Below are 18,699 nucleotides of genomic sequence, written 5' to 3'. Positions count from 1 at the left end.
GAGAGAATCCTCGACCTTCTAGGGTGCTGGCCGTTACCCACATTGTCTCTACCGCCGCTGAAAAGGAGGTGGGATTACCCAGTTGTTACCAAGAATATGGGGAGGTTTTCAGTAAAGTGAAAGCAGAGGTGCTCCCTCCTCACAGGGAATACGACTGCCGTATCGATTTAACACCTGGGTCTGTCATTCCATGTGGCCGAATATATGCTTTGTCACAACCCGAAACAAAACATCTCCGGGAATACTTGGATAACCTCCTTGCTTTGGGATTCATCCGACCTTCCAGGTCTCCAGCAGCTTCCCCGCTTTTCTTTATTCAGAAGGCTAATGGGGAATTACATTGCTGTATTGACTATAGGGCGTTAAATGCCATAACAACAAAGAACCAATACCCACTCCCATTGATCCCGGTATTATTGGAGCAAGTGAGATCGGCCAAAATCTATACAAAATTGGACTTGAGAGGAGCCTACCATTTAGTGCGTATGCGAGACGGCGATGAATGGAAGACCGCATTTAAGATGAGGTATGGGCTCTTTGAGTACCTGGTGATGCCCTTTGGGCTCTGCAACGCCCCTGCCTCCTTCCAATTCTTCCTCAATGAGGTGTTGAGAGACTTCCTAGACATCTTTGTAGTAGTCTACATAGATGACATCTTGATATATTCCAACGATGAACCAGAACATCAAAAACACGTGTGTCAGGTGCTTGAGGCCTTAAAACAAAACCAACTGTACTGCAAGCTAACAAAGTGTGAATTTCACGTTACTACTGTTGAATTCTTAGGAGTCATGCTCACACCATCAGGGCAAATAATGGCAGAAAGGAAGGTACGTGCCATTGTGGAGTGGCCTAGACCCAACAGTGCCAAAGACATCCAAAAACTCCTTGGATTTGCAAACTTCTATAGGAGGTTCATCTCGTACTTTTCGGACATGGTAACCCCACTCACAAAATTGACTCGGAAGAACACCCCCTTTGTGTGGGGCTTCGACGAACAAACTGCCTTTGATCGATTGAAAATCGCTTTCACGTCGGCACCGGTATTAATCCATGCTGATCCAAAACTCCCCTTTGTGGTAGAGGCTGATGCGTCAGAACTAGCAGTGGGGGCCGTTCTCTCGCAAAGGAATGAGAGTACTGGTCATCTCCATCCCATCGTGTTCATGTCTCGCAAGCTAAATACCGCAGAACGCAACTATACCATTGCTGAGAAGGAACTGTTAGCAATCAAGGACGCCTTCACTGAATGGAGGCATTGGCTGATGGGCGCCTCTCAACAAATCACGGTATACACCGACCACCGGAACCTGCAGTTCATGCGAGCAGCTCGCCATCTCACCCCCAGACAACTTAGATGGATGCTTTTTTTTCTGAATTTAATTTCGTGGTTACCTTTCGTCCGGGATGTGACAACCGGAAGGCGGATGCTCTCACGTGTCAGGAAAGTCACCCCGCATTAACGGCATCGCCAGAGACGAGCATCATTGAACCCCAAAAGGTGGCAGGAGTGATACACACAGAGGAGTTTCTCCACAAAGTCAAGAGAGGTATCCAGACCTTCGCTTGGAAAACATGGATCCGTTTACATCCGGAATGGAGAGTCCGTCAGGGGTTGCCAAGAAAAGGGTCTCAGTTGCTTCTTCCCACCTTAGCTTTGAGACAACAAGCATTCAAATGGTGTCACGATCTGCCGTGTGCGGGACACACTGGGTGGAAGAAAACCTTGGAGAAATTGCTACGCACATATTGGTGGCCGACCATCCATCCTGATGTGTTTGCTTGGGTTCAACGGTGTGACATCTGTTCGCAAGCTAAAAGCGATTATCGTCCTGCCCAGGGGCTTTTGCAAACCATGCCCACTCCTGTGAGTCCTTGGGAGAGCTTTTCGGTGGATTTTGTGGTGGGTCTCCCTAAAGATCACGGGATGACGGCTATTATAGTAGTTGTGGATTACTTAACCAAAATGGGTCATTTTATAGCCTGTAAAGGGGTTCCCACAGCTAGCCAGCTCGCCCATTTCTTACTCCTTCATATAATCAGGTTGCATGGACTTCCCAAGGTTATAGTTTCAGATAGAGGAGCACAATTCACCGCAAAATTTTGGAAGGTCTGGTGTGACCGGTTGGGCATTGCCTCTTCCTTGTCCACCAGCTTTCATCCTCAAACGGATGGGCAGCCCGAAAGATTAAACCAGACCCTCAAACAATACCTGAGGTGTTTTGTAGATACCACTACTGAGGCATGGGTGGACTGGTTGTGGACGGCTGAGGTGGCATACAACGATGCGGTCCATTCCTCTACCTTGTACACCCCGTTTTTCTGTACCTATGGGTTTCACCCTAGATTTGCCCCTTGAGTGTGCCGGTCGCTGAAGCTCCGATCCCACAGTTGCAGTCCCGATTGGTGCAGTTGCGGAAAACCGTACTGCAGGCTAGAAGGAATCTTGAGAAAGCGAAGCAGAGGTACAAGACACAGGCCGATAAACACCGTAGATACTGCCCTGTATACAGGAAAGGGGATTGGGTGTGGTTGTCCACTCGAAACATCCGTTTCCGTAGGTATAGTGTCTTCAATCCTAGGTTTATTGGCCCTTACCAAGTGATTCGCCACGTCAACCCTGTGTCGGTGAAATTGAAACTTGCATCGTATTTCCGGATACATCCGGTATTTCATGTCTCTCTGCTCAAACCGGCACGGGGTCCCTGTTCTAAAGCCCCTGCGCCTGTGAGAGTGCAACAGGATGTGGAGTACGAGGTACGGTGCATCTTGGACGCCCGTAGAGTGCGAGGTAAACTCCAGTACTTGGTATCTTGGAAGGGTTATGGCCCGGAGGAGGACTCTTGGGAGCCTGTGGGTGCTATACATGCTTCTAGGTTGTTGCGAAGGTTCCATTTAACACATCCTGGTAAACCTGGTGGCAGTCAGTGAATTTTGTGAGAGGGGGTGTACTGTCAGGATTCCCCGGCCGCTGGTAAATCACTGACTGCCATGCGAGTCAGTGAGAGCTCGAAAACTACATTTCCCATGAACCTTCGCTCAGCGCGCTAGAATGACGCTGTGCGACCGGAAAAGGATATCATGGCGATTTTCGATGGAAGCGTTGCCGATTATCCTGCTTGGCGAGTAGTTTTTCTGCTCGTGTTTCCTGAGATCTAGCTGGCGTTTTGTGGAGGTGGGCTGCGGTAAGCTCACGTTATCGCTATTCCGGAATTGTGGATTACTGTGGTGGGGCTTAGGAAGCGCCCTCAACGAGAACGGTTTACCGGTGTTCTCTACACCTGGATTGTGGATTACTGTGGTGGGGCTTAGGAAGCGCCCATATCGAGAGTGGAGAACGCTGTTTCAGGTTTCCCTTATATCGAGTGGGGTGCTTGTGTTTGAGTTTAACTGCTCCAGAACTATCTACGGGGAGCGTGAAGCTCCTGTCACTGCAGGACACCTAGGCTTAGGTGCCGCTTGTTCATTCTATAAACGTTACTTTCCTGTTTGCGTTTGCAGAGAAGAATCTGTACAGACGCTGTGTTTTGCTTTGCGCTGGGCATCAATTTTGTTATTACTTTCATACCAGGAACTTACTTGGTGAACAAACATTCTAGGGGATGTATGAATCATACTGGGGTTGATTCTTTAGCTTCCTGCGCTAACCCTGTAACCTTCTAATCATACATTTCCTCGGAGGGGGAATCCTTATCAGTTATTAGGAAGATACCGGAAAGGAGTGTTATTTACTGAGTTTATGTACTGGGCATTCTGGTTATCTTCATCCCCATTTCTGGGTAGGTTTACCGATGCTTTCTTTTGTTGTGTCTTATAGTAGGAAAACCAGGGGATCTAGAAGAAGCCCTTCCTTCGTTTCTGCACACCTGTAGGATATTGCAGGTGAGGTAAATGTGTAGTGTATTGGTTAGCTAGGTACCAGCTGAGGGTTATCTTCCCACTCATCCCTTGCTTTCTATATCTACAGGTTTTCGGTTCCAATTGCCACGCTGTTCCCCTCCGGACCTACCTTTTCCCCCGCTTGATCTCCTTAATAGTCTGTGACCTTGACAGCCAGACTTGGGATGATCTAGAGGTGGGCCCCTTTATAGCATTGATCCAATCCTGAGGAGCAACCACGAAAGACCTGACACATTGGGTCCATTAGTAGTCTATCCTCTTGAGGTGAGTACTCGGGCAATGACTTCTCTTCAAAGAGATGTTTCCTAAGGACATGCCCCCACTTGTAATACCTAAACCTTTAGGTGTCTGACATCTTGTATTCCATTTTCATGTTATCAAAGGATATGAGTGCCTGTCCCCTCCAGATGTCCCCCAGTTAATCAATGCCCAGCAATCCCCGCTGTTTAAATCCCTTTAAGTTCCCTATCTCCCTTAACAGATCACTTTCCCACAATGGTGTTTTGTTAGTCAACTTTTCCTCCCAACCCATGTATTTGTTCACCTCGTGCCAGGCCCGGGCCACTGTCTGTGCATTGAATGGAAGCTGCCTTTCTCGGCTCCTGCGGTATAGAACTTCTGGGTAGCCCCTGTTGCCCATCGCTAGATAATCCACTCAAAAGCCCGGACCATTACGATCTGTGAACATCCAGTCATTTTTGTGTCCTTTCTCATAGACACCCCTCTAGAGTTTGTGCAGCGCTATTCTAGAACTGCCTCTGTCCAATAGAAGTTTGAGCAGTTCACTGTCTAGACTTCTAAATCTCCATCGGAATTTTATATAGGGTGTTTTGCAATACATATAGTAGAGGAGGCAGGGACATCATTTTAAATAGAACCGCTGTTAGACTTGGCATCTTTTGGCGTGTTTCCCCTGACTTTTTACTTTCTGACCTCCTGGTTTTGACTGTTTTTGCTGGTGTATTAATTCTGCGCACTTTCCTCACTGCTATCCAGTCGTAAAGTGCAAGTGCTCCTGTTTAAAATAAGTTGTTGATTGTTATTTCCATGATTGGCCTAATTGATTTATGTGTCAGTCCCCAGTAAAGTACACTGTGAGTGCGGAGGCCTGTAAATCAAATGCTGTTGGTGGGCTGCAGCACTGGATTGTGCCAGTCATGCAAACAGCCGTAAAGTGTAACTCTGGCCTGCCATAGCAGAGCCTGTGTGCAGCCTGGGGCTGCCATGTCGACTCGGCAAGTGCACACACTTGCAAGTCCCTAAACCTTCCCTTTCCTACATGTGAGTCACCCCTAAGGTAGGCCCAAGGTAGCCCAATGGGCAGTGTGCAATGTGGGTTAAAGGTAGGACATGCCTTGGTGTGTGTGGCATGTCCTGATAGTGAATTACAGCCTACTTCGTTTTTTACTATGGCATGGCTACCTGTTCTCCATAGGCCAGAATGAGCAGTTCAATCATTATATCCTATGATCCTAATTGACTCAGGGAACATGGTAGAAATTTGAGTTTAGTATGCCTGAACTCAGAATGATAAAATACATCTTTTAGTGAAGTTGGTTTTAACATTCTGTGTTCGAAAATACAACTTTTAGAAAGTAGGTATTTTCTGACCTAACCATCCAGCCTGCTTCTGCTAGCTTGTGTATTAGCTATCTGTTTTGTGAGTAACAGGGGCTGGGGGAGACAGGGTATGTCTGCAGGGCTGAATAGGCACATCTACACAGAGATGGGTGGGAGGAGTAGCACCTGGGTCTGAATAGGGCTGAGCTCGCCTTCCACAATGCTGGCTCCACCTCCTGTGGTGCATCTGAGAACCCTGGCCCACACTGGCAAAGGAAGAAGGTGCACCCTGGCAGAATGTACCCCGAACTGGTTTGAACTAGATCCAGACCCCTCTGCCTTCAGAGGACAAAGGAATTGCTGGTGTAAATATTGGGGCCCAGACCCCAAGACTTTAGATCCCGCTGGAATCAAGGAACCTGCCAAGAAGAAGAGCTGGAAGAGCTGCCAGGAGGAGTACTGCCCCTTTGCTGTGTTGTTGCTTTGTTGGGTTGGCCTTTAACTGCTGCTTCTGCCTTGGGCAGTGACAGGACTGGACTGAACTTTCTCTAATTGTACTGAGTATTTACAAGGGCCTGAAACTGAGCTGGCCTCCTGTTTAGAAGTCTCAAGGACTGCAAAGACGTCACCAACCTCTGGGTAATGCTCCTGGAACCGTTGTTTCAGTTGCCACAGAGAAGAGGGAACTGCGACTGACTTCGTCACTGGCCTTGTGTCCTGAAGGCACCGCAGGCCGCACCGTCTCACCCTGCCCTGCACGCCTTGGTCTCACCGACGCCATCTGCACGATCGTCACTGAGCCGCTGCCTGCACCGCATCGAGAGGCACCTCGACCTGCATCGCCTCGCTACACTACACTGGCCTGGGGTCACCGACACGGTCGCTGCCGCTCGACACCCGTGACTGACCCATCACGCACAGCTGTCCGGCTCAGCCAGCACCATTTCCCGCCAACCGGCTCTGTTGCCTGCATCGCAACTTGCCAGCACCGCATTGAGCACCGTCTCGCCCTGCACCACATGCCTTGGTCTTACCGATGCCGTCTGGAAGATCGTCACCGAACCGCTGCCCGCACCGCATTGAAAGGCACCGCACTGTGCACCGCTTCCACTTTGCACCGTAACCGACCCCACAACCGACTCTGTCACCTGCACCGCGACCTGCCAGCACCGCATCAAGCAATGTCTCACCCTGCACCCTAAGCCTTGGTCTCACCTACACCATCTGGACGATTGTCACTGAGCTGCTGCTCACACCGCATTGAGAGGCACCACACCATGCACCGCTTCCACTTCGCATCGCAACCGCGACGAATGCCAAGACCGACTCGTACCTCCATGTGAGTCGCACTAAGAAAGGTATTGTGAACTAACCTGTGTTACTGGCCCGTACTGACGCGGTCAGTTGGAATTGTGAGACTCTGTTCCTTTCAGCATCCCGGTAGGCTCGGCCAAGCTACTGACTCGCACGAACTGTGTTTTCAACGTAATTTTGAAATTTAAAGACATTTTGCAACGCAACTATTTTTAAAGTACTGTACTGCTGATTTGTAATGTATTTGATCTTGTTTAGGCATATAAAAATATTGGATATTTTTCTAAACTTTTTGTAGTGCTTACACTATATTACTGTTGGTTATGTGCAAATGCTTTACACACTGCCTCTGAGATAAGCCTGACTGCTCGTGCCAAGCTATCAAGGGGTTGAGCAGGGGTTATTTTAGGAGTGTAACTCCCTTATCCTGACTAGTGTGGTGGTTTCTGCCTGGCTTCGGTGCAAACCTTAGCCAACCAGAACTCCCATTTCTAACAACCCCCCTGCCCATCAGAGATACTAGCAGTTTCCTCCAGTTTGCCAAATCACTTTTAAGGAATTCTAGCTCTGGGTGTAAGTTGTGTAGTTGGAAATTCTCACCTTTCTTGAATATCTGAATACCCAAATATGTAAAAGTGTCCTTGACTAGTAGTGGCATTGTCCCTGCTAATCAGGGGGGAACGTCTCCAATCAGGGGGAAAAGGAGAGACTAATTCCATTTGATCTTGTTCCCGGAGTGGTTGCTGAGCAATTGGAATATATGAAGCACCCTATGCACCGACCAGTAAGGGTTAGTAACATAGAGAAGTACATTGTCTGCATACAGGGATATATGTTCTTCCCAACCGCCCCCCTCCTTGTTTACCTGATATTAGCAGGTCTCTATGGACTTAAGCTGCAAGGGATTTGAGCACCGAAGCAAAGATCATTGGCAAGAGTAGACAGCCCTGCTTCATACCCTTTCAGATTGTGAATGTTCAGGATACCGGCCTGTTAACTCACACTCTGGCCTTTGGGTCTTGATAGAGAAGTTTGACCCATGCACAACATCCCAGCCGAAAACCAAGTCTGTTCAAGGCAGCAAACATGTACAGCGATTCGAGACTATTAAGTGCTATTTGCACGTCCAAGGAGAGCAGCACTGCGTCTTCATACTGTCCCAGTCCAACCGTGTGGAGCACTCCATATACTCTTCTCAAGTTGAGCTGAGAGCTTCTCTGGGGCATAAATCTCGATTGGTCCTGGTAGACCACGGTTGAGATCACCGATCAGAGTCGAGCTTCCAGAGCCTTCGCTAGCACCTTGGCTTTGGGATTCAGTAACAATATTGTCAGTAGGAGCCTCAGTTGTTGGGGGCTCTACCCTTTTTTAATAAAACTACTATAGTGGCCTGGTTTTGGTCCAGGGGTAATTTTCCCTCTTTCCTGGCCTCCTGGAACATGTTAAGCATGTGTGGGGCGATTTTACTTACTTCGCTCGTATAGATCTCCTCTAGGAGCCCATTGAGGCCAGCCTTCTTTTCCAACAGTAGGTCACTGAGGGCTCCGGCTATTTTTTCTACTGTGAAGTCCTGATCTAGAGCTATCTGGTCATTTTGCCGATAGGGTCAGAAGACTAATATCTCTCAGTAACTCATACAGTCCTCTTCAGTACGAGTCGAGGAGGCAATGTATATAATTCATAATAGGTGGTAAATGCCTCCGCTATATCCTCACCGGACCGATGAATTCCACCTTCAGAAGTACAGATTTTCAGCACCCACTTTCTGTCCCTGTCTCAGTGCTCTAGCAAGGCTATCATTTTATTGGCCTTGTTGCCTAGAACGTATAGCTTCCTCTGGGTTGCTCTCGCCTGTGAAAGAGCTGCTTGAGCAGCCAGGTCTCTTAGCTCTTGTTGCTTAAGTCAGAGCTGGTGCCTTAGGGGTGCGTCCAGAACACTTCCTCTCAAAAACTCGGCATACATCCAACAGATTTCTCTCTCCAGTTCCTCAGATTCACCCGTCTGCACCTTCTGCTTTATACCTATTTGTGCCTGGACATATCCCTGGATCACTGTTTGGTAGGCCTTCCTCAAGCTGCAGACTGAGTCGACCAAACTCTTGTTGTCTTGAAAGTATTGCGTTGTATGTCTCTGGATCTTTTGGCCAAACGGATTGCCCCTGAAATGTCAGTGATCCAGTCTCGGGGGCAATGTGACATCCTTCAAGCAGGGAGTGGTCTGAGAAGCCACGTTCCTTGTGGGTCGCTCCTCTGAACAGACCCGCATGTGCCCTGAGTGTAAAGATATAGTGTAACCAGGCGGAATTCCAGTGTGTTGCAGATAAAAATGTGCATTGACGTCCCGCTGGATTGTGGTCATGCATAGGTCTATCAGACCCTTCGCATGCACAAATCCACCCATTGGTTCCTGGCCTGCTCGGCGTCTGGCCCCTGATTCTCTGTCAACCTCAGGGTCCATAATGACATTCATGCCCCCTCTCAAGACCAGCGTGCCCAGGGGTAATTCTATAAAGAAAGCACTCACTAAGGATAAAGTGTCATTGTGATATCTCGGGGTAGATACTCTTAGCAAAGATTCAGCATCTTGCCCTCCTATGTACTCATCACAGTTACATACCTCGTGTTAGACCTGGCATCTTTGGCGTGGTCTCTCCCTATCCTTTTGCCTCTACCTCCTGTATTTTTGATGCTCTGCTGGATTTCGTTTTTGCTGGTTTAGATGCTTTGGGCACTTTGCCAGTGCTGCTCAGTGTCAAAGTGCAAGTGCTCCCTGTGTAAATTGTTATTGAGATTGGCATATTTGTGTCACCAAGAAGACCCTAGTAAAGTGCACTGAGTGTGCAAGGGCTGGTGATAACAAATGCTACTAGTGGGCCTGCAGCACTGATTGTGCCACCCGCATGAGTTTCCCTAAAATGGTGTCTCAGGCCTGCCACCGCAGTGCCTGTGTGCAGTCTGTGAACTGTCATGTCCTCCTGGTCAGTGTTTCCACTGGCCAGGCCTAACCCTTCCCTTTCTGTACACATTGGTCACCCTATGGAAGGCCCAAGGTACCCCCTTGGGCAGGGTGCAGTGTATGGGAAATGTAGAGCATGTACTTGTGCAGGTGACATGCTCTGGTAGTGAACTATAGCCTTTTTCGTTTTTCACTACTGTAAGGCTATCTTGCCACATTGGCCATCATGGGGGATGCTGGCTACAGTGGCTACCAGCATATCTTCCCATAGGAGCAAGATAGGACATAAAAGTCTGGTATCCCTGAATTCAGAATTTAATAACACATCTTTTAGGAAAGGTTGTTTTTAAATCCTGTGTTTGAGGACAACACTTTTAGAACGTTGTTGTTCTCTTGTCTGACCTTTCTGTGTGCTTTGACCTGTTTGTGAATTGGCTGTCTGGTGACAGGAGCTGGGAGCCCCCAGAAGGCTGGCTGAGTCAGCCCTAGGCTGAATGAGCCCTAGGCTGAATGACTTCATCTGCTTCTTGAGTGGTGGGAGGGAATAGCACTTGGGCCTGAATAGGGCTGTGCCTGCCTTCCACAATGCTAGCTCCACCTCCTGCTGGGCGGCTGACGACCCTGCCCCTCTCCCTGAACGGAAAGGAGAGGCCAGGAAAACAAAGTGCTCAAAGAACACCCAGAACTAGTTCAGACCGAGCTCAGAGCCCTCCTGCACAAAGGGATCAAAGACGTTTAGGGGTATAAGTACAGGACCCCTGACTACAGAACATTAGATCATCCTGGAATCAAGAAGGAACCTCTGCCAAGGAGAAAGTTGAAATTGAAGAAGGAAGACTGTCCTGCTGTTGCTCTGCTGGACTGACCTGCTGTTGCTTTGCTGCCAAGGAGAGGGGAAGGACTTTGCTTTTGGTGCTGTGTCCCCTTGCTTGAAGGAATCTCCAAGGGCCTGAGAAGAGCTGGGTCCCTGTTAAGAAGTCCCAGGAACAAAAGGACTCCCCACCCCATCTTCCCTGAACTCTGCCGAGAGAGTTATGCCCTTCCTAGAGTGCTTGGGCCAGTTGTGGCGCCTCTGGAAGTTGTACCTGTGTTGGGAAGCTGGAAACCAAGCTTTTAAAGCCTTTCTGCAAGTTTTGTCGCATCGCTGGCTTGCGGAGCGCATCCCCAACTGTGCGAGGAAATTCCCGCTGCTACGAAGGCCGAGATCGTCGCAGCACCTGTTGTCGTTGCCAGAGTCGTCGCATCCTTCATTTGGGTGACACCAGACCGGTGAGGGAAGATTATCATCGCTGCGAGTGTCGTCGCAGAGCCTGTCGTCGCTGGGTGAAATCGTCGCACCGCTTGCTTGCGGACCGCATCACGTCGCAGCGAGTGTCGTCGCAGAGCCATCGCATCGAGGAGCTGCGAGAGGAAGATCACCGCTGGTCCGCGCATCACCACCCCGGAGATCGTCACAACTCCAAAGATCATCGCATCGTGCCTTTGCAAGCTTCTTTCACTACAGAACCTCCGCACTGGAATCCATACAAGGTCTCATCCCTCGCCTTACAGACCGGAGTCACCGCATCACGCCCGCTACATCGAGCGGGGCTTTTGCATCGCCTCCCCAAGGTCTCAGGTGTGACGCATCGCTTGTTTTCCAACGCACCAGCTTCTGTTTTGGAACTTTGTCGCATTTAAAGGTACTGTTGGCTAAACGTGATACAACTGTGAACTTTTCACGCAACTGTGGATTATTTTATCGCAACTTTAAGAACTCTTTTGAAACCATAATCTTGAACTGTGTATGTTGGGATTTTGTCGTTTTGGTCTTGTGTAGTTTAGATTAAAATACCTTTGTTTTTCTAAACTGTTGTGGAGTCCGTTTGTGGTGTTTTCACTGTGTTACTGTGAGTGTTGGTACAAATACTTTGCACATTGCCTTCAATAAGCCTTGACTGCTCGTGCCAAGCTACCCAGAGGGTGAGCAGAGGTTATGTAAGAGTGTTTCCTCCTTACCCTGACTATTTATTTATATTTATTATTAATCTTGTAGAGCGCGAACAGCTACCCGTGAGGGTTTCCCGGCGCTAATTGACATTATAGCATAGTAGTCCAGAGGGAGTTAAAGCGCAACAAGCCAGGTCTTAAAGGCTAGCAGCTTTCCGAAGGGAATTATTGGGCAAAAAGCCAGGTCTTAACGGCTTTGCGGAAGCGAAGATGGCAGTGCTCCACTCGTAGGTCTAAAGGAAGAGAATTCCAAAGTCTGGGTCCCAGTACAGAAAAGGAACGACCGCCCACTCTGGTGAGCCTAAACTTAGGCACACAGAAAAAATGTTGGGAGGAGGAGCGGAGAGAGCGTGCAGGAACATAGGGTTTAACGAGAGATTGGAGATAGTTGGGGGCAGCTTCAATCTTTATCTTATGCATAAAGCATAGTGTCTTGAATTTCACTTGTTTATCAAGGTTGAGCCAATGGAGTTGTTTGATGCGTTCGGAAATTGGGTCATATTTCCGACATCCACACAGAAGCCGAGCAGCGGCATTCTGGACTAGTTGGAGACGGCGCATAACCGCCCTGGTCGCCCCCAGATAGAGCACATTACTGTAGTCCAATCTGGAGGTCACCAGAGCCGTTACAACGGATCTCTGGGTGTCAGAAGGCAGGATCCAAAAGATTTTTCGCAGCCACCTAAGAATGGTAAAGCAGGTGGCTGCAACCTTGTTAGCCTGATCCTTCATCGATAGCTCTCTATCGATAATGACCCCGAGATTTCTCGCTCGTTCCGATGGAATGGGTAAGTCTCCCGTAGTTGATGGCCAATGTCTCGAACTCCATAGGTCAGGCTTGTTACCGAAGACAAGCACCTCCGTCTTATCGCTGTTGAGCTTAAGAAAATTGCAGCTCATCCAGCGGGAGATGTCCCTAAGACCAGATTGTAAAGAAGAAGGTGATAAAGGGTCAGCTTGAGATAGGGAAAACACAATCTGTGAATCATCAGCATAAGTGAAAAGTTCAAGACCAGAGTGATTAGCAACATGTGCTAAAGGGACAACATAAAGATTGAAAAGAAGAGGACTTAGAATAGAACCCTGGGGAACACCATGAGGAGAAAGATAAGTGTTGGAAGTGGAGGTGTTGGAGAAAATTTGAAAAGTCCGGTCAGTAAGAAAGGACGAAAGCCAGTGCAAGGCTTTGTCACATATACCAAAGGAGGCAAGGCTACTGAGAAGGATACTGTGCGAGACAGTATCGAAGGCTGCACTGAGATCGAGCAATATCAGTGCAGCCGTTTCGCCTCGATCGAGTAGTTGGCGAATATTCTCAGTTACTCCTAAAAGAGTGGATTCAGTGGAGAAGCCTTGACGGAAGCCTGACTGGGAGGGATGAAGAAGATTATTGGTGACAACAAAGCGAGATAGATGTAGATGAATATGCCGTAAAAAAAATTTCGAAAAAGCCGGCAGCAACGAGATTGGACGGAAGTTGGCAGCAACATTTGGGTCCGCATTGGGTTTCTTAAGAAGTGGGGTCACCATTGCATGCTTCCAGCTCTGAGGGACCGTAGCTGAATCAAGAGAAGCATTTAACAAAGTACAAATTACCTCTAGTTGAGGAAGCTCAAGTTGACGTAAAACCGAAATGGGTAAGGGATCCATCGGTGAGCCAGACTTAATGTTGTTTAAAATTTCCAGGAGGGTAGCGGGTACAAGATTAGGCCAAGTCGTCAGTGAGGCCAGAGGGCAAGGAGTAGTGAGGGATGGAAATACGCTAATGACGGATTTCTCCTGGGCTGCTATGTCTTTATAAATTTTATCAATTTTAGATGTGAAGTACTGGGCAAGTTCATCACATTTCGTGTTGGAGAGAGGAGGGGGTGTAGCAACTGCTTGTGAACCAGCAAGGTCTTTTACCACCTTGAATAGAACGTTGGACTTATTTATGGCTCCTTTGATCAGGTTGTTGACATAGGTGGCTCTGGTGTGAGCACAGGCCTTGTGGTAAAGTTTCAGTTCAGCTTTATACGTAAGCCCAGCAGTGATGGAATAATCTTTCCTCCAAGTTCTCTCAAGTTTTTTGCATTGAGATTTATGAACACGGAGGGTTTCATTGTACCATGGAGCAGGGGAATTATGGACAATATTTTTCTTATTTGAGAGAGGGAGGCAAGTATTTATAGCCTCGGAGAGCCAGGAATTTACCGAGTCGGCAAAGGCATTTATGTTGTCTAGATTGAGTGGGTATTTGGACATGAGATCATACAGAGTTTTATTGAAGGCGGCTATGTCCAGATTTTTCCAAACTCTCTTTTTAAGATTCATAGCAGAATTAGGTATCATCTGTGTTTTGTTATATATTATAGTAAATTTCACAAGGTAATGATCAGACCAGGAGACGGGCAGAGCAGGAAAACATGTTATCTGTAAGGAATTTGAGAAAATAGGATCTAAGAGATGTCCACCCTTATGGGTAGGGCCCTTGTTGAGTAAGATTAAATTCATAGCTGCAAGGTCAGTAATGCAATTATCAGCGGAATGATCATTAGGGTTATCCAAATGTAAATTTAAATTACCAATAACCAAAAAGTTACTGGAAGAAATAAGCACAGATGAAATATAGTCCAAAAACTGGGTATACCAAGAATTTACCGTGCCCGGAGGGCAATACAGTAAAAGCCCTGTAAGAGTATACTTGGGATATAAAGTAAGCTTAAAAGACAGAGCATCACATCCGTTTAAAGTGATAGGGTCCAAGTGACACTGATATTTTTTATTAAAAATGATCGCCACACCGCCCCCCGTCCTTTTAGGACGGTCATTTCGAACAATGGCGTAGTCAGTGGGCAATGCTTCGGCGATGTCAGGGCCGGAGCTCTCATGAAGCCAGGATTCAGTGATGAATAATACGTCTGGAGCTTCATCTTGAAGTAAATCGAAAATGTTACGCTTATGTTTTGGCAAGGAACGACAATTATGACTAAAGAATGTAAATCCAGGAGGAGAAGGAGTAGTCACTAATTGACGTTGACTATTGCATAATAAAGGAATATTTAGCAGGAATGGACAGTCAGGGCAGTGCTGAGGAAAACGGTCAAGCATGTCAAGTGAATGCATTTCATGCGTACTAGAAGGTCTTAAGTCAAGTAATTGTCTGCTAGAATACGAATGAGACACCATAGGAAAAGAGCCAGGGGTTTTGGCCCCGGGGCCCGGTTGGGCGCGGACGGGCGCAGACGGGCACGCCTTTGGTGCGCCTCCGGTGCGCCATCGGCGCGCCCGCTGCGCCCGCCCGCTGCGCGGATGGGAAATGACACACATTTATACAGGAGGAGGGTGGGAGGGTCTGAGAGCCTAGACCGCGATCCCTGCACCTCCCTAATATGGCGGCTGACCCCCGGCTGGATCCGCAACAGCGTGAAATCGGCTGTGCGGTCTGAGGTGGGTAGCGGGAGCAACATGAAAATGTGCAAATTTAACAAGAGATTAAAAGAGGAGTTAAAAATACACCAGTAGCACAAACATTAATCACATAAAAATTTCCCGGCTTTTCGCCTCAGGAAAACACGCTTGGTATCAATCAACCGAGCAGTGCTGAATAAGCTGTTTAAATACCCCGGGAGGGCGGTAGGGTCTGAGAGCCTAGACCGCGATCCCTGCACCTCCCTAAGATGGCGGCTGACCCCCGGCTGGATCCGCAACAGCGTGAAATCGGCTGTGCGGTCTGAGGTGGGTAGCGGGAGCAACGTGAAAATGTGCAAATTTAACAAGAGATTAAAATAGGAGTTAAAAATACACCAGTAGCACAAACATTAATCACATAAAAATTTCCCGGCTTTTCGCCTCAGGAAAACACGCTTGGTATCAATCAACCGAGCAGTGCTAAATAAGCTGTTTAAATACCCCGGGAGGGCGGGAGGGTCTGAGAGCCTAGACCGCGATCCCTGCACCTCCCTAAGATGGCGGCTGACCCCCGGCTGGATCCGCGACAGCGTGAAATCGGCTGTGCGGTCTGAGGTGGGTAGCGGGAGCAACGTGAAAATGTGCAAATTTAACAAGAGATTAAAATAGGAGTTAAAAATACACCAGTAGCACAAACATTAATCACATAAAAATTTCCCGGCTTTTCGCCTCAGGAAAACACGCTTGGTATCAATCAACCGAGCAGTGCTGAATAAGCTGTTTAAATACCCCGGGAGGGCGGGAGGGTCTGAGAGCCTAGACCGCGATCCCTGCACCTCCCTAAGATGGCGGCTGACCCCCGGCTGGATCCGCGACAGCGTGAAATTGGCTGTGCGGTCTGAGGTGGGTAGCGGGAGCAACGTGAAAATGTGCAAATTTAACAAGAGATTAAAATAGGAGTTAAAAATACACCAGTAGCACAAACATTAATCACATAAAAATTTCCCGGCTTTTCGCCTCAGGAAAACACGCTTGGTATCAATCACTAGAAGCAAGGGTCCCTATTTGGACAGTGGTAACTACCTCTGCCAGCTAGTGACCCCCAGTTCTAACACCTCCCCAGTCGGTCACACCAGCTCCTGCCTAGAATGAATGGAATGGAGGACCTGATCAGTATTCCTACCCGTCTAGATCCCGATGTGTAGCACACATGCGGACCTTGTACCCGTATCTGTCTAAAGGTTTTGCACTAGTTCCCCCTAAGGTGTGTCTCCTGAAGGAGTATCACATCTGGGGCCTGCCTCTTGAAGTACTGCAGTACTATTGTACGTTTGACCTTACTACCTAGGCCAATGGCGTTCAGGGCCATATTCGGTCTATAGTCGAGTAGTTACTCATCCATCTATGCATTGGGGCTCAGTTCATAGGGATCCAGGATTCCCCCAGCGTGTGCCTATGTATAGAGGCATGAGGGGGGAACCCTCTGTCCCTCTGGTCTCTGCCAGCGCTGAACAGGGATATAAACTACCATGTTTTGAAACTCCCCCCTTCCTGCTACACTCATTAGCGGGCTTAGAACTACCCACCACCCCAACATGCAGAGTGCCTGTCACCCCAGTTTAACCATGTGTTGTGCTAGGGTAGGCTGGTGCAGCCATTCTGCCCATTGTTACGAATTGAACTTGGTCCTTCTCTGATCCTCGTCTGCATTTCCCCTGCATAGTGTCTCTTCAAAAGGACCCCCCGAGGTCCCTGGTAGTCAAGATGCTCAACTTTCTGAGCCCAACTGCTGGCCTGTGTCCCTTTCCTTCTCCCTTATTGGCCTCCTCAAGGTTGGGGAGCGTCTCATGCTGTCCTTCCCATGGGGACTTATGAGCCAACACTCTCCATCACTCTAGCCACTCCCAGGCTTCCTTAGGTGTGGTGAAGTGCCAGGATTTTTCCTTCTGCCATTATTCATAGCCTCACAGGTAGATCATCGTATTAAGGGGCCGCCTACCTGATTGCCATGCGACCAAACCATTTTCTGTCAGATTCTCACTGGTCCCTATGGGAGCCCGTGCTTCGCCTGACAACCGGCTGTAACAGAGGCTTCTATGGGAAAATAGGGTGTGTTTGTAAAACCCTGCACCCTGTTGTGGGCATCCTACTGTGCCAGCAACACAGTGAAGGGTTTTACAATGGGTCCCTTAGTACCCCCTCGGCCTCCAACCTGAGGCCACAGGATGAAGGGGGCCCTGCTAGGTGCCCCGAAAGTCACTTTTAGACAGACTTTTCATGTTGGAAAGGTGGGCACGGAAAGGCTGTTGGAAACCAACATCGTAATCCCAAGGACTAAAAAGTTGTCCATAGGTGCGTACGATGCCGAACCGATGCAGAATAACTGTGTGGTTTACTTTCCAACCTCAAACATCGTAATCGGTCAGTCGGAATGTAAACCGACCGAGTCTATCGGAAGGGTCCCGACGCAGTCGAGGAAATTCTGACTGTCGGGAAGAGGCTTTCCACATGACATCGTAATTGGCTCCTTAATGTCTTTGGTCCGCAGCTCAAGTTTCAACCCCCCATCCTGCCCCTCCCGCACCCCACATCACCGCCCGGTGGCATGCCCTACACAGGCCGTGGCTGATCCAGTCATGGAAAATTAGTCCTGCTGCTTCAGGGACCCTTCATGTTGCCATGGGTGCTCCCTTAGGCTGTACCTGCTTAAATATTAGTAGTGCCGCTACTTCAGGGCCCCAATGCGGCCTCCGACCGCCTCCACTAGACAGCAAAGCGATGTGCTCCTAGGTCCGCCAGCCGAGCACTTTCACTGTCGGGGTCCAGGTCAAGTCGGGACCCCTTTTCCTCACTGTCTTGTTCCACGGTTTAGGCAAGCCTCTTGTCTTGCATCGCCCTGCAGAAGGTCCAGACCTTTCATCTGCAGCCGGACTGCTTCCTGCGTCCCTCCACCTTGCTGATGCAGCTCCTGCCAAGTGAATCTCAGGTGCTTCTTCTCAGCCCCGTCCTCTTAAGGGCTCAGTCTATTTCGGGTAGCTTCTTCATATTTTAGAGCGGCCTCTCCACTCCTCCAGTATGGCACTGCTGTCCCCTGGAAGTTAGGGGCCCCCAAACACATGGAAGGGTTAACCGCCCTATCCCACTTTGGCACTCGCCAGGCCTCACCACTCCACTACACTCGAGCCTGCACGGCCTCATGCTGAGCTGCACACCGCTGCGGCATCCAGCCCTCTATGTTGTTCCGGGGGGAGTACAGCCCCCACAGCCTGATGAGGGGGCTGTGCTTCAGTTGCCTACACCACTTTTTTTTGTGCAGGTCCATATCTTAGAACAGACTAATGGCTTGGGTGGTTGTTGAGCCCGGAACTCCTCTAGTGTGTGGCCAATTCAGTTGGTGCCAAGTCATGCAACCCATCACTTCCAAAGTTGATCTTGATTGAGGTGGAACTCATTTTGAACTTCACAGAATGGTTTTGAAGATCCTTATACTAGTACTTATTTAATGCTCATTACTCCTTTTAGGACCATATGGCCCAGTGCAAGTGTTTGTCCAATGTGCAGTTCATTGTTGTTGCATATCATTACACATAT

This window comes from Lissotriton vulgaris, chromosome 1_1 (assembly GCF_964263255.1).
Source record: "Lissotriton vulgaris chromosome 1_1, aLisVul1.2, whole genome shotgun sequence".
In the NCBI taxonomy this organism is placed as follows: domain Eukaryota; kingdom Metazoa; phylum Chordata; class Amphibia; order Caudata; family Salamandridae; genus Lissotriton; species Lissotriton vulgaris.
This window is presented reverse-complemented; position numbering follows the sequence as displayed.